Here is a 13,773-nt window from a genome sequence, read left to right on the forward strand (position 1 = left end):
CCTATGGGGTGCCATGCTCAGCCTTAATACAGGTGGGAAGAGCTTGGTCTTGGCTCAACTAAATGTGCCAGGCTTTGTTGACTTCCCATAGGAGACCTTACCCTTTGGGAAAAGTGGATGGGGGTGAGCTGGAATCCTGAGGGAACTCAAGCAGCTGTCAGAGAACTAATTGATGTCTGGAGACAGATTTCCCAGGGGACAAAGGTGATGGGGGCTCCCAAAGGTGCTTATGTAATGCAGCCATTGATTTCATCAGGCAGCTCCTGTCTGAGCTGCAGTTTCCCATTTAGTCCACGCATCCTGGGGTGTCATGGCCTTGGTGCTGTGTGGCGTGCATTGACAAGTTATCTTCTCCTCTATCAGTCTCAAACCAACCAATCATCTGAGTGGATTTTCTAGAGAAGCCAGACTCCATTCAGGGAGGCCACGTTTTCTAAAGTTATCACTCAATGGCATGGACAGCTTCATAATCTTGTTCTTGCTGAGGTGAAGTGAGGCTCAGTTCCAGGGAAACCCTCTCAAGGTATAGTCATTTGTGCCCTGTAGTAATTAATGAGAGTTTTTAATCCCCAAAGCCTAAGATCTACGGATTTGAGTAGGGACAGAGAAGATGTGCTTCATCCCTGGCCCCAGTTTCTGTCCTTCAACAATGCCCCAGATGCTTTATTCCTGGCTTGCTTCCCATTTACAATCAAGGAGGTGGGAACAGTGTTCTGAGGGGGACTCGCTTAAATGTACTGGGGGCTGAGAGTGTGACCAGACTGCCTGGGTCAAATCCAGGGACTGTACTTGTACTAATGGTGGCCAAGTAAGGTAGCTTATGTTTATAATCTACAACCAAACAATCCCAGCGTGCTGTGTGAGTGGTCAGTGAAGCACTTAGCACAGGATTCCCTCTTGTGCAGCATGGCAAGCCATGATCACTGCTTCCTATAGGTTGACATTTCTTCCCTTCTAAAACTGTGTTTGAACTTCATAATTATTTGTATTAATTTTCTATAACCCTAATTTTTATCTAATTGCTCTTCAAGTGTATCCTAGTTCAAGAAAAAAGCTAAATGGAGCTCAGCCTACTGCATCCAAGAATATTAAGCCAGCCACCAAGAGGAAGACAGCAGATCCTGACTGTGTGTCGGCACTGATTTAGGACCTGATCATCCCAGTGTTGAGACCACACTTGGTGATAATCTGAAAAGGTAGAATAATGCTTCCTTAGGTGGCATCCACTTTTAACCAGTTGTATCACAGTGACCACCTACATGCTAAAAATAACATCTGTGGGGGCTCCTAGACCAGTCTGTACAAGTTCATTCCCTTCCCCCTGTACACTTCACTTCTTCCTATCTTCGTATTAGATTGTTTTTTGCACCAGGCATTGTGTGATGGCAATGAGATACAGACCAATAAAGTTGGGCTTCTCCCAAGCAGACACATCAACAGCCAGAAACGCCTGTAGAGCAAGCCAAACAAAGACCTTGATGAAGAAGCCAAGCCTCATTCAGTTACTTGGCTGCCTGGTTAACCTCAAAGCCCATCATCACATGCAAGTCTTTCATTAATATAAAACTATTTTTCCATTGCCTTAAAAACATCCCTTGTAGAGGGAATTTTGGTCTTTGAGAGACAATGATATGTAGCTCAGTTGTAACAAACGTTCTTCTCTGGTTGAGAGAAGGGGACTGCACATGTGAGAGCACTTCAAGAGTGTGTGAAAATCTCCGAACTTTCCAAGTCTTCTTCCCTCATTAACATTAATATGCTTTGGAGACCAAAGAGATCTCTAGTATTGCCTCATCCAATCTCTGAGAGGGAGGACTGTCTCATCCAGGCCCCCAAGGAAGAAAGAAGCAGAGTCAGAGTGGGGGTCTGCTGGGAAAGCATTGCCCAAGGGGCGGGGAGCACCCTACAACTGATACAGTCAGGGAGATGGCCTGGGATACTGAACAGAGTACCAAGACACCCAAAGGCCAGCCTCCTGAATCTCTCATCTCATGTGTCCCCAATTTTAGATGGATCAAAAGTTGAGCATTGAATTTCATTTCAGGTTAGTTCTAGGACATACCATAATTACACTCAGGATTGTAGAGAACAAGCTCACATCCAGCTAGATGGTACCATATCCAGGTGAGTAGGTGGGTACCTACATCATGTGGGTGACATTACCCAGGGCCATCAGCTGTATGTGTTGTGTATCCATCTGGATATTCTAAAACATGCCTCCATTGAGCACATTTAAACTTACGAAGAAAGTGATTCAGCCAGGAACAAATTAATAAGATTATTAGCAGAGGCTGGGGCAAATGGTGAGTTCAAGATTTCTGTATATGATGCTAGAGTTGAACCAGGGCTTTGAATGCACAAGGCAAGCACTGAGGTACACTTCTGCTCCTGGGATATCTTGCTAAACAGACTAACTACAGTTTGATGTGCTGACCATATCAGCATGCCAACATATTGGAATATGAGTGGATCATTGAGCTACCAAAGTGCAAGATTCAAACAGAACCTGTTGCTAGACAATTTGTTCCATTTTCTATGATTGCATTTGACTAAGAATATCAGAAAAAGTGAGTGTGGAGCAATAATTACTTAGTGATATTTATCTTTACTTCAAAGAAAGTATCTCTGAAATGCAAGGGCTCTTGCAGGAAAAAAAAGAAAGAAAAAGAAAGAAAGAAAGAAAGAAAGAAAGAAAGAAAGAAAGAAAGAAAGAAAGAAGAGAGGGAGGGAGGGGGAAAACCAGTTCATACCTGCTACTCTAAGTGACCCACCATGTCATTCTTCTATGCAGATGACAACTGAGACTGCAATCATCCTCAGTTTAAATGCATTAGAAGGAATCCCAGAATCCTTCAGAACTCTATATGGCCCTTGAAGGCAGAGATTTGGAAGGGGACTGGGTATCCCTAGCTCCAAATCATGGTTCCTCTGGTGTCATCTACTTTGTGGTTCATGGTGTCAGTCCATATATGCCTTTCTTTTCTGCACCACGACATCCCATGCCAGCTTCCCAAATCTGTGTGTGTGTGTGTGTGTGTGTGTGTGTGTGTGTGTGTGAGAGAGAGAGAGAGAGAGAGAGAGAGAGAGATGCCTATGGCTATGTGTACATGCTTACAAGAGGACATAAGATCCTCTGGGTAAGGAGTTCTAAGCAGGTGTGAGCTAGATGCTAGATGTTGGTGGACTGAGGTCCTCTGGAAGAGCAGCAAGCACTCTTAACCTCTGATCCATCTTTTCTGCTCTGCAGCCAATCTTTTCTAACACCTCTCTGGCCTCCCCATGCTTGGCTTGCACCATCTCACATCAGTGTTAATATCACATACAACATATTTAAGTAGCCTTGTCCTCAGTCTCAAGACCTCACCTTTCATACCCAAACGTATTTTCACAAAAGTGAGTTTTACGCTAATAAAAAGTCTGTTCCTAGCTGTAAACTTTGTCTTTTCTTTGATTTGATAATGTTATTCAAAGGATGTAATTCTGGTCACACTTCCTAGTATTTCCTCTGTGTTGCCTACCTCAGCGTTGGGAGTCCAGACATGAACAAAGGCAATGGAACCTCAACAGACTTCATTCCCCTGGGGTTTTTCCAGGAGCTGCGCAATCTGGGCATCCTCATCTCATCCTTTCTACTGTCCCAAAGATGGTCGTCAACTTTTTCTCCAGAAAGAAAAGCATCTTGCCTGTGGGACCCAAATTTTCTTTTTCTTTGCCCTTGGGGGTAGTGAGTGTCTTCTTTTGACCCTCATGGCTTATGACCACTATGCGGCTGTCTGCAATCCCTTGAGATACTCAGTTATCATGAACTCTAGAGTTTGTCTGTGGATGGCCTTAGCATCCTGGGGTGGAGGCATTCTGAATTTGCTCATCAACACCATGTACAACATGCACTTTCCATTTTGTGGCTCCAGGGAAATTCATCACTTCTTCTGTGAGATGCCTGCTGTCTTGAAACTGTCTTGTGAGGACACTTCCTTATATGAAACAGTGGTGTCGGTCATTTGCATAGTTTTTGTTCTTCTCCCCTTGGGACTCATCACATCCTCCTACCTGCTCATCTTCCTCACTGTCCTCAGAATGAAATCTCCAGAGGGCAGGAGGAAAGCATTGGCCATATGTTCCTCTCACCTGGCGGTAGTGAGCCTCTATTACGGGCTGACCAGCCATGATCATCTACATGACCCTTCACTCTTTCCATACTTCGGAACAGGATGAAATACTCTCCATGATTAATACCATCTTCACCCACATGCTCAACCCTCTCATCTACAGTCTGAGAAACAAGGAGATGCTTGCTGCTCTGAGAAAAATAGTGAGTCAACGATTCATTTTAAAGTATAAGCCAGGTATGGTGGTGCATCCCTTAAGCCCAGCACTTTGGAGCAGAGGCAGATGGCTCTGTGTGAGTTTCAGGGCAACCTCGTCTACACAGTGAGTCCTTATGCCCACAGATATATGTAGCTCTACCCTCATCAAAGAAGCCCCTCTTTGGCAAATGGAGACCATTACAGAAAGCCACAGCTGATGAAAATGCAGAGCACAACTGGTGGTAGGATGCCCAGCCCCACCATCATCTACAACACAGGCCCCACACCTAAGGCTCAAGGAACTTTGCACTGTGTTTTTAAGTGTGATCCCACCCCATTCATATTCTCTACAACACCATCTATGGCCAATTCATTAATAGATGTTTAATGAGAATGTGCTATTGGCAAGGTACTAGTTTCTTATCGGCTAGCTCTGTCTTAATTATTAACCCATTTCTGTTAATCTATGTATTTTTATGTGGTTTCGTCTTACCAGGGAATTGGCTGGCATTGTGCTCTCCCCAGTCTCTCCATCTTGACCCTCCTTCCTACTTCCTCTTTCCTCCTTGTCTCCTAGTCCCTCCTCTCTTGCTTTCCTATTGGCCAACAGTGCTTTATTCATTAACCAGTATGAGAAACATATTTACAAAATGACATCACCCATCAGGGACAATCTCTCATTTTTTTTTTTTATGTAATAGACAAGTAATGTGGGAATGCCTCTGAGAATGCAGAATTGTGCATTGTGGGAAATCAGCGGTACAGGTGGAAGCTGGGAGCAGACAACATTTGGATGCAGTACTGTGTTGTCCTTCAAGGACTGGATCCTCCTGAAATGGTCACTCACAGTGGTTGGTGAGTCATAGAAACTGGGACTACAACTGGTCAGGCTCATTAATTTAAGTAAAATAAGTGTGCAGACGTGTTGAGATCCTAGCTGTATACCATGTGGCCATAAGGAAGCATTATATGGACCAGCTCTGTTTTCATATGATGACTTGCTCATTACAACATTAATTTCTGGTCCTCAAAATTTAACAAAAGATAATATGATCTATTATTGTGGGGTTCCCCATAAGTAAAATTCCTCAAGTTCTTCCTCCTCAATTTTGTCTCTCTTCTACCAGCATTCTCCACAAAGCAATGGTTAATAAGTATTACCGATCTAACACATGAGGTGACAAATGGCCTCATTTCTTATAGGAATCTGAAGTGGGAGCTTGGCTCTGGGCTAGCCTAGCCTTCTGTTTAAGTATGAGATGTTGATCTAATGAAGGAGAAACATGTTCTCCTTTTCAATCGTGACATCTTTCTAGTGTCCACCATACACCAGTGTGTGGCACTGACAATACCCTGAAGAGACCAAGAGGAAGATGGCCCAGGAGAAGTGACAGACACTCTGACTTTAATAGATGTGGACTACTGGTAAGGGACAACCACAGTGCTCAGATGGCCATAGTCAGAGGCAGGGTCAGATTCCACCCAAACCACCCGAGCCACTGCAGGGCCTGATGATGGAAGAAAACAAGCCTGAAACTACCCACTGGCTAGGATCACACCTCGCTCAAGGTCTCCCAAACAGGAGGAAGGGATCAGACACAAGAAGTCAGACTTCCCCACTGAACTGATTCACACTGTGCCTTGGCGTGTGCAGAAAGTTAAAGGCTTGAGGAGGACCACAAGGACCACACCAAGTCCAGGGCTGAACAACAAATCCCAATGGTCAAAGTCTGCAGGAGGTCTGCAAGGCATGCTATTTAGCACCAGGACCTGAGAAGATGTCTCCAGCATTAGATGCCATGTTGGTGACTTTTCTTTCACTGTAACCAAGTCCCTGATGGGATACAGCTTAAAAGGGGGAAGGTTTGTTTAGCTCATGGTCTGAGGGCACAGTCCATCACAGTAGGGCAAGTACAGTGCCTTCAGAAGGCTGCTTGCTCACATCTGGGTGGGTGGGAAAGAAGAGAAAGGGGTATTCGGTGCCTACACAGCTTTCTCTCTTCTCATTTTAGTTTTGTTGTTGTTTGTTTTGTCTTTTTTTTTTTTTTTTGTCTTTGTTGTTGTCCAGGATCCCAGCCCCTGGGACAATGTCCAAGGTGGGTAGGTCCTCTTCTAATCTCTGAAAATTCACACACACACACACACATACGCACACACACACACACACTAAGGTGTCCCTCAATAAAGTCCTTTGAGATTCTTGACTCAATCATGTTGACAATGAAGATTAACCATCATAGACGACATATTTGAAAAGTTGCAAGCCAGTGGGTGAGGGAGCTGGTTGCCAAGACAAGCTTAACAGACCGAGTTCGATCCCTGGAATCCACATGGTGGAATGCTATAACCGACCCCCACAAAGTTTCCCTTGACTTCCACATATGCCAGCACACACACACACACACACACACACACACACACACACACACACACACACACACGTGCAAATATACAATTAATAAGTGACTATTTTAAAGATCCATTGAAGAGTACAACACCTCAGTTAAAGAGAAATAAAGGGTTTTTTTCTACTTAGGATGTATTATAACACAATAAAATGAATACAGCAAGTGATTATTTCAGATTTCAAGTTCACTAAGAGTATATTTTAAGTATTCTCATCATTGAATGTGGTATTTGAATTGACAGATATGCTAATTATCCTGATTAAAGAATTTTACATTGCTATATCCCAAAATAACGGCATAAATTTTAATCACATAAGCATAGAAACTGTATTTTATCAATTTTAATAAATCTTTTAAATTAAAGATTTTATACATGCCAAGTGCATTCATTTTTTAAGTTCTCAAAGAGTGCTAATAGAAAGAAAAGAGGGATAAGTTTCACCCAGCAGTGGGGAGGTACAACTCTCCAATAAGGAGGTGATGGCCAGAAATGAAGTCATTCGGAGCTACATATGGGGCTATGTGAAGGCTGAGGTGTGGAGGCTGAGGTGTGGAGGCTGAGGTGTGGAGGCTGAGGTGTGGAGGCTGAGGTGTGGAGGCTGAGGTGTGAGGGCTGAGGTATGGAGGCTGAGGTGTGAGGGCTGAGGTGTGGAGGCTGAGGTGTGAGGGCTGAGGTATAGAGGCTGAGGTGTGAGGGCTGAGGTGTGGAGGCTGAGGTGTGGAGGCTGAGGTGTGAGGGCTGAGGTATAGAGGCTGAGGTGTGAGGGCTGAGGTGTGAAGGCTGAAGTGTGGAGGCTGAGGTGTGAGGGCTGAGGTGTGAGGGCTGAGGTGTGAAGGCTGAGGTGTGAAGGCTGAGGTGTGAGGGCTGAGGTATAGAGGCTGAGGTGTGAGGGCTGAGGTGTGAAGGCTGAAGTGTGGAGGCTGAGGTGTGGAGGCTGAGGTGTGGAGGCTGAGGTGTGAAGGCTGAGGTGTGAAGGCTGAGGTGTGAGGGCTGAGGTGTGAAGGCTGAAGTGTGGAGGCTGAGGTGTGAAGGCTGAGGTGTAAAGGCTGAGGTGTGAGGGCTGAGGTGTGAAGGCTGAAGTGTGGAGGCTGAGGTGTGAAGGCTGAGGTGTAAAGGCTGAGGTGTGGAGGCTGAGGTGTGGAGGCTCAGGTGTGGAGGCTGAGGTGTAGAGGCTGAAGTGTGGAGGCTGAGGTGTGGAGGCTGAGGTGTGAGGGAGGAGATGGTAAAGCTGAAGTTTGAGGGCTGAGGTGGGAGGTTGAAGTGGGAAGGCTGAGGTGTGGAGGCTGAGGTGGAAAATCTGAGATGTGAGGTCTGGGCTGGGAAGGCTTGCTGTCTGAGAAAGATCACTTGATTATCCACATGGAAGAGCTAACACATTCGATGTTGTTTAATTGTGAAGGGTCCCCAGGAGGTCCTGGAATTTCCCCTGGTGTTATCCAGGCTCCTGGCAGTTGCGGGTCCCTAAGAGCTCCCAGCAATGTGTTTAGGAACCAGTTCTGTGATCTAGACTGTGTCACTGCTTGTCAGAGCTGCCCACCAGGCACCACTCCGCACCACAACCAGGAAGTGTCAGGAGAGGGATGGGGTCCTCTGGAGGACCCTCCTGAACTACCATGGTGGCTCCTAAACTGCCAGGGAGGACCTGCTGGGATTTGGTCCTCCCTGCCCTTAATTCAAACCTAGAGGATGACTTCATGCCAATAAACAAAAGTAATTATCTCTAGTGTTGCCAGTCAACAGGGAGTACCAAAGCCAGTTACAAATTCTCAGTTCCTTGGGGATAGCAAAGCAAACACACTTTCTGGGAAATCACATCCATGGTTAAGTCTGACTAGATAGTCAGTTTAATATCACTCCATGTATTATTATACATATATTATGGTAATTATATTGAGTGAAACTATAAAAATACTAATCATTGACTACCTCAGAGTTCAAATTTCCCCCATTTTCCATATGTAGAACACACAGGTTTATACTGTAATTATAAATTAAACATTAGATATTACACTTTTATTGTTTTCATTACCCTCCCACTTCACTATATATTTGAAGCATGATCACTTTTAAAGATTAATAGCACTCCCTGGGGTAGACCCAAGAACACGCACGTGTCTGCTTCTCTACGGATGGCAGTGTCGGCTTTCTCCCTCTTGTACTATTATAGTCTAAGCTACATGGAAGCCATGAGCATGTGACCTTATTCCCATCACTCATAACTACGTTAGCATATGTTCACAGAAATGAAACTATAGGATCAATATGTTTTCTAAATGCTTTGCTAATCTTCATCACTACAAAACTTGAATGTGCACATAAAACTTGAGTATGTAAAATTTGGGATTTCAGCTTTCATGAAAACAAAATACTTGAGGTACCTCGCCTGTAAATGTGATTGAATGGTCAGGACACAGCACATTCAGCTCTCTATAATCTACTAAAGGTAAGGGTTTCGTAGATCTGTCCAGGTCAGCACTAAACTGGGCAGCTGGAGTCAGGGACAGAGCAGCTGCTTAGGGGAACTCCAAACCCCCCTCAGTGGTGTCAGTAAAATACGTTCACAGGTGAAAGATAAGTATCCTACGTTTTCTGTCATTTGCAGTTCCTAGATTTCAAATAGATATATAAAATCAAGTACCTATATATGGCACAAAAGTAGAATTTAAACTGTCTAGGGGACTAGTGGGAAGGGTAAATGGAGAGAGAGAAGGAATATACTCGATGTACAATGCATGTTGTGTGAAAGTGTCGTTACACAACACAGTACTATGCACAGTAAGTACACATGATAATGTTTTTTATAAATACTCTTGCCTATCACAGATGCCAGATGGCTTCTCTCTCTCTCTCTCTCCTCTCCTCTCCTCTCCTCTCCTCTCCTCTCCCTATCCTCCCCCATCTCTTCTTTTCTTTTTTAAAGACAGGGTTTTTCCATGTAGCCCTGGCTGTCCTGTAACTCACTCTGTAGACCAGGCTGGCCTTAAATTCAGAGATCTGCCCATGTTTGCCTACCAAGTGCTGGAATTAAAGGTGTGTACCACCAAAAGTTATAAAGATAGATAGATAGATAGATAGATAGATAGATAGATAGATAGATAGATAAAAAAAAACTTATACTGGCAGGAAGCTGCATCCACAAAGCCCTAGTACACTACAGAACTAAACATTTTAAAGCTAGTCCCTAAAGTGAGCTACAGGGCATGCTAGTACTTGGTTTAAATCCTGGCTCAACTGCTTGTCCCAATAAGTCATGTGATTGTTCCTGCTCCTTGGAGCCCACAGACGTGATGATTCATGTTTCATGGCACTGACATGAGGATGAAAATCCTGCAGCCACGCCTGACATACCAAGTGCATGATGGATGGTGGCTACTTACATTGTTACACTGAATGACAATAATCAAAGTGTCCAGAGGTAAAATACTAATTCTGTGTGAGTATGTACACATGTATATGCATGTATGTGTGCATGTGTGTGTGTGTGTTCTTATGTATACTTGCATACTCATTTGTACATGCCTGTGAAGGCCAAAAATCAACTTCAGATACCATCCCTCATGTTCTGTCCACCTTGTTTTTTGAGACAGTCTCTCATTGACCCACAACCTATGGATTAGACTAGGGTGGCTGGTCAGGGAGCCCCAGTGAGGCCCCTGTCCTCACCACTCCAATGCCAGGATTAAGTACATTTTAATGTAAGTTCCAGAGACAAGCTCAGTTCTCATGCTTACAAGAGAGAGGTATTTTACCAGGGGAACTGCTTCCCAGCTCTAAAATATTATATTGACAAAAGTATATGTAGGAAAAATACCAGAATGACACATTTCCTTTAACAATATTTAGTTGCTTGCCTGTGGGAAACCATTGTAGTGGGATTAATGCAGGATAGTTAGACACATGTCTAGACACTAGATAATGCCAAGTGGGAGTCATCTAGTTGTAAGCACTTGTGCAAATAACTAGAGACTTGCAACGGTCATCACCTTATGTAATGGAATGACTGAAAATGAAAACGAAAACAACAGAAACTGTCTTTGAACAGGCTAGAAGTGATCCCATCTCTATCAGTCAGAAAAGTGTTTGAACTCAGACAACTACAATATGCATAAAACATAAAGAACTTAGCATACAGTGAGGAGGGGAATTGATCAAGGATGGTAGAAGACAGACTTGAAAAGACAGCATTTAAAATGTGAGTGTTCAGTGACAGGAGACAGGTGTTGACTGCTCCTGCTTTGTCCTATGAAGGATCAAGCTGAGTATACAAAGTAAGTGAAAGCAAGCCAAGCTGCGCTGCCAGCCATTCTTTCTACCAACTTGGTGAACCTGGAGTGCATCACAGAGCACTCTGCCATGGTAGTTTTAACTCTGCATGTGCACAGAACTGGATCACATGACTTTGTGGTAAACTTCATCTGATGCTTAGGGACTAGAATGGTTTTAGGGAATAACCCTTTCATAGCAGTCACCTAAAACCACTGGAAAACACAAATATTTACATCATAATTAATAACAGTAGCAAAATTATAGTTATGAAGTAGCAACAAAAATAGTTTTATGGTGGAGGAGTCACCATAACATGAGGAATTGTATTAGAGGGTCGCAGCATTAGAAAGGTTGAGAGCCACTGGTTTGGGGTGATCCATACTTCCCTAATGCACCCAACCTTGTAAGAACTTCTTAGGTATTACTGGGCAAACAAAGTGTGAGATCGCATAAAAAGAACAAAAAAAGGCCTGGGGGGTGTATCTCAGTTGGTAGCGTACTTGCCTAGTATGCAGGAGATCCTGGTTTCAACTCTCAGCACCACATAAATTACCGTTGGTGGTGAATGCCTGTAATCCTAGCACTTGGGAGGTAGAGGCAGAAGGAGCTATAGCTCAGAGTCATCTTTGGCCATATAAAACATTTCAAGACCAGCCTGGAATGTATGAGACTCAGATATGGGGGAATATCGAAAAGAACAACTTCAGTTGCACTGTGAGCATCTGTGTACCTTCAATGACCTAAATCCCGAGGATAAGCATACACACCCTGGCCATGTGGAAGGCCAGGAAGGGAATGGCTCCATGGTGACCTGAGACCACATCTCAGGTCTTCTGTTGGTTGATCAGGTGACCTGGGCACTGAACTAGTTAACTGTTTTCATGTTTAAAAACAATGATTGACCACCACCACCCCTGTCATGTTATTGTATAAGTGAGATAAGGTAATACATGTTTAACACAAAATAGAAGGTTAAAAAAAATAAAAAAGAGTAATGCTCCATTCTGATTTCTTTCAAGTTGAGAAATAAAAACACATTATAACAATAAGACTTTTAAGAAAACATTGTAACTAAAGCTGGCCATGGTGGTACACGCCTTTAATCCTAACACTCAGAGGAAGAGGCAAGTGGATCTCTGTAACTTTGAGGCCAACTTGGTCTACAGAGTGAGTTCCAGGACAGCCAGGGCTACATGAAGAAACCCTGTCTCAAAAAAAAAAAAATATACATACATACAATAACTGAAACTGACTTTAGTTGATATAAGAAAAGGATGGGAGGGGGAGGGAAGGGGAGGAACAAGGGAGGAAGGAAGGACCTGTATGTCTCTAATTGCTCACTGGTGAGCAGTTTCCCCCAGACACCAAGGCAATGCTCCATTGATCTGTTTACATGCACCCGAGATTGCCCAAGCATGTTATGAATATATATGTGATAGAACAATAGTCTGAGGGCCCTGGTGCCCCTGAAGGTACTTCACTACAGCTGAGGGTGTGTGTGTGTGTGTGTGTGTGTGTGTGTGTGTGTGTGTGTGTGTGTGTGTGGTTTCCTACTTCTCTAGAAACAAAGAGCTTTTATGGCCGAGTTTGACATGAGCTCTTATTTCCCAAATCCTCGAGATCTGGATTGTTTTTCCTTTGTAGAATCACTGGATTTTCTGCTCAAAGAACATCAAGGAATACTCGAGACCCAATAGGGAGACAAGCTCTGGCTTTCAGATTCAGAAGTCTCCTCCAGCTTGACGACAGGCCTCAGATCTGTGCACCGGTGAGGAACACCTCACAGTCCTTACTGACTGTGGGAGAATAAAGGACCGGCTCTTCCTTCAACTTCTATTTATAGACAAACATCTGTCTCTGCTAGCCGTCTCTATTCATTAGCCCTGAGCCGCTCCTGTTCAGGTACTGAGTTGTGCCCAGAAAAACTGAGAACTATGAGCCTGACTTATCACCCTGCATGTGTCTCTTTGCATTTATTACACTGTTTTAATTATTTCTACTTAGGTCTAGCTTGATCAGTGCCTGTAAGTTATATGTCATGATATTAAGCTAAGTCTGCTAATTGATGTTTTTTTTAATATTATGGGGTAGACTATCATTCACTGATTTTTGAAGATGTGAGGTTTTGGAGGGCAAATGTCAGAAGAAGATTTGGCTTTGATCAGAATGTGCTAGACTCCACCACTCTGCCATTGCAGAGTCCCAGCTTCTTATAGCTGTGAAAGACTCTGAGGCAGAAAGGAAATGTAGAAGGCAGAAAGGGAAGAGTAGTACCGTAACCTACATCCAGACAGCACAGATCTGAGAAATCCCAGTGTCCCAGTGAACTGTGAAGCACAGGGGAAGCAACCTCTCCTCCCCAGACCTGCCCCAGCCAGTGACAAAATGACTCAGAAATGAATGGCTCTCGTGATGGCCTTGACAGTCTGCAGAGCAGTGAAGCAAGAACCAACTGTGGATGCTCCTTTGCAGGCCAGGAATTGTCATAGTCAGGGACCCTGCAGCAGCTACTATTTTCTGGTATATGCTGACCTTGAACTCAGAGGAGCCTAGCAAACCTGTGTTTGCTGCAGGGTGACACACGCTGCCTATTTACTCATCTGCCCAGTTAGCCGATTGTGTCAAGCTCTTCACTTGCTGACTATGTTTGTATCCCCAGAAGCCTGGGCTGTAGGTGTTTGAATGCTCTGATGATGGGAAATGACATCACTTGAGAAAGTTTCTCCTGTGCAGAGAAGATAGCTCAGTCAGTAAAATATTTGTCTTGCAAGGTTGAGAGCCTGAGTTTGAT

General features: G+C 44.0%; 1 pseudogene; it reads left to right on the forward strand.

The window, feature by feature from the left end:
• The first annotated feature begins 3,539 nt into the window (after window positions 1-3,539).
• On the forward strand, window positions 3,540-5,518 carry LOC127219848 (olfactory receptor 2T2-like; annotated as a pseudogene).
• The last annotated feature ends 8,255 nt before the right edge of the window (window positions 5,519-13,773 follow it).

This window comes from Phodopus roborovskii, unplaced genomic scaffold (genome assembly GCF_943737965.1).
Source record: "Phodopus roborovskii unplaced genomic scaffold, PHOROB, whole genome shotgun sequence".
Taxonomy (NCBI): Eukaryota; Metazoa; Chordata; class Mammalia; order Rodentia; family Cricetidae; genus Phodopus; species Phodopus roborovskii.